The sequence below is a fragment of the Petaurus breviceps genome, unplaced genomic scaffold, assembly GCF_028583685.1.
Source record: "Petaurus breviceps papuanus isolate PSGF00001 unplaced genomic scaffold, PetGlider_PUasm1.0 582, whole genome shotgun sequence".
In the NCBI taxonomy this organism is placed as follows: domain Eukaryota; kingdom Metazoa; phylum Chordata; class Mammalia; order Diprotodontia; family Petauridae; genus Petaurus; species Petaurus breviceps.
In genome coordinates, this window is record NW_027186390.1 from 12,574,514 (window position 1) to 12,577,728 (window position 3,215).

The following is a 3,215-nucleotide window of genomic DNA, read 5'->3' on the forward strand; positions in this document are numbered from 1 at the left end:
AAGGAAGGAAGGAAGGAAGGGAGGGAGGGAGAGAGGGAGGGAAGGAAAGAAGGAAGGAAGGAAGGAAGGAAGGAAGGAAGGAAGGAAGGAAGGAAGGAAGGAAGGAAGGAAGGAAGGAAGGAAGGAAGGAAGGAAAGAACGAAGATAGTATGCTTTAATCTGTATTCAGATACTATCAGCTCTTTTGGAGGCAGATAACATTTTTCATCATGAGTCCTTTGGGATTGTCCTGGATCATGGTATTGCTGAGAACAGCTAAGTCATTGACATGTTCATTGTACAATCTTGCTATTACTATGTACAATATTTTGCTGGTTCTGCTACCTGACTTTATATCAATTCATATGTCTTTCCAGGTTTTTTGGAAATCATCCTGCTCACCATTTCTTATAGCACAATGATATTCCATTACAATCATATACGACAATTTGGGTTTTTAAGTGATATATCATATTTTTAATTTCAGGTAAAAAGGTCTAAATATATATACGCACACACATATATGGGTGTGTAAGTATATACACACATTATACATATGTACACATACATATTTCTATATTGTAAGCATTTTTCTGACAAGAATTAATTCTACTCTCATAATCCAAAGTTCAATATATCACCTCATCAGTAAATCCTTCCCTCATCCCTCTTGGTAAACAACCTTCTCCCTATGATTTCACACAGCACTTTGTTTTATAACTCTTTAATGGCTTTACTAGTCAGAGCAGTGGATAGAATGCCAAGCCTGGAGTCAGAAAGATGTGACTTCAAACTTGGCCTCAAACACTTACTAGCTATGTGACCCTGAGCAAGTCATTTAACTCTCTTTGCCTCAGTTCCTTATCAGTGAGCTGGAGAAGGAAAAAGCAAACTACTCTAGCATCTTTGTCAAGAAAATCCCAAATAGGATCACAAACAGTCAGACATGACTGAAATGACTGAATAACAACAACAAGAAATTCATTTACAACATAAAAGGGTTAGGCCTAGAGACTTGGCACCATTCTCACCCAGGGGACACCTAAGTAAAACTATGGATACAAATTTAGGCCAACATTTTCTTAGAAACTTAGAATCCTAGAGAATTGTGTGGAGCTGTTGGAGTTTAAGTGAGACTCATGAATGCTCACACACCCAAGATGCATCAAAGACAGGACCTCAACCCATGGCTTCCTGACTTTGCAGCTAGTTTCCATCCACTGTCCCACACTATGTCTATCTACCATATAATGTTGACTAATAGTTTGCAATAATGATATTTCTGCAGACAAGACAATTAGCTCCTTGAGGCAAAGTATGTAGTCTTACCTAATCTAAATGCTTCTTGTGATATGGTTTGGGGGGAAAGAAGGAAAAGAAGTCTTCTTGTAGACCATCCTTGGCTTCTATTTTGTGAGTTCTTGGTATAGAGGGGGAGATATTCTTCTGGAAGGTAAGAAATCTTGATGCTTTGTACCACCATGTCAGAAATATTCATATTATTTTTGCAGGAATTTTCTCATTAATGAAATAAGTGTGACTGCTCCAACCCTGCCCATCTAAAAGAAATATCAAGAAAAATTCCCGGAGATGGCTTCAAGATGGCAGAGTAGAAACAGGACCTCCATGCGGCTCCAACTTCCACCTTCCCCAATTCATGTAAAAGGGGACTCTGAACAAACTTTGGAGCTACAGAGCCCACAAAATGACACACAGAGGCTAACCTCCTGCTGAGGAAAGCCCAGCAGTTGGGCAGGAATCAGCCAGCACAGCATTCTGGGAGCCAAGCCCAGGCCCGCATGAGCCTGAGGTTTTAGCCCCAGGGTGGGATTGACCAACCACAGGCTAGAGGGATTCCAGATCACCAGCAGCTGTGGCCGTTTCCAGAATTATCAACACAAAGATGCGAAGGACAAAGTGAGAGGTCAGTGCAGTGTAGACTTTAGGACCAGTAGTTGAGAGAGTGTTGGCTTTTGCCCCCAGGATGAGAAGCCACTGAGACACCTTGGCCCAGCCATCATCTTCAACTCCTGGCCTACAGATTTTAGGGGAACCAAGCAACCAGTCTGAGGGGTAATCACTCATGCTTTAACCTGCTTAGATCTGGATTGCAGTCTAGGGTGGAGGTCCTAGGGTGTGTTACCAGCTTGCCAGAGTGTGTGGAGGCTTCAGAGAGGGCACCCAACTAATACCTCTGGCAGCTGAGAAAACCCCAGCGTTTGGGACAGAAGCTCCCCTGTCTGGTGGCAGAGTCCTACTGTGACAAAAAGCCCCAAAAGTCAAGTAACTGAGTGGCAACATGACCAAGCAAAGGAAGCAAAGCAAACAGAAAAATCTAACATTAGACTCCTATTTTGGAGACAAAAAGGATCAAAGCATGGAACAAGAGGAAGAGAGTGAAGTCAGAACTCCTGCACCAAAAGCTTCAAAGGAAAATATGAGTTGGTTACAGGCCATAGAAGTCCTTAAGAAGAAGATAAGAGAAGTGGAGGAAAAATTGGGAAGAGAAATGAGAATGATGCAAGAAATTTATGAAATGAGAGGCAACAGCTTGACTGATGAAAATAACACCTTGAAAAATAGACTAACTCAAATGGCAAAAGAGGTTCAAAGAGGCAATAAGGAGAGGAATTAAAAAGCCGAATTTGCCAGATGGAAAAAAGAATCTCAAAAGCTCACTTAGGAGAATCATTCCCTCAGATTTAGAATGGAGCAAAGGGAAGGTAGTGACCTTATGAGAAATCAAGATGCTGTTAAACAGATCCAAACAAATGAAAGAATAGAAGGGAATGTGAAATATCTCATGGGAAAAACCACTGACCTGGAAAATAGATCCAGGAGAGATAATTTAAAAATTATTGGACTACCTAAAAGCCATGATCAAAGAAAGAACCTAGAAATTATCCTCCAAGAAATTCTCAAGGAAAACTGCCCTGATGTTTTAGAACCAGAGGGCAAAATAGAGGTTGAAAGAATCCACCGATCACCTCCTGGAAAAGATCCTTTTAAAAAGAAAACTCCTAAGAATATTATAGCCAGGTTCCAGAATTCCCAGATCAAGGAGAGAATATTACAAGCAGCCAGGAAGAAACAATTTGACTATTGTGGAAACACAATCAGGATAACACAGGATCTGGAAGCTTCTACACTGAGGGATCGAAGGGCCTGATATTCCGGAGGTCAAAGAAGCTGGGATTAAAACCAAGAATCACCTATCCAGCAAAACTGAGTATCAT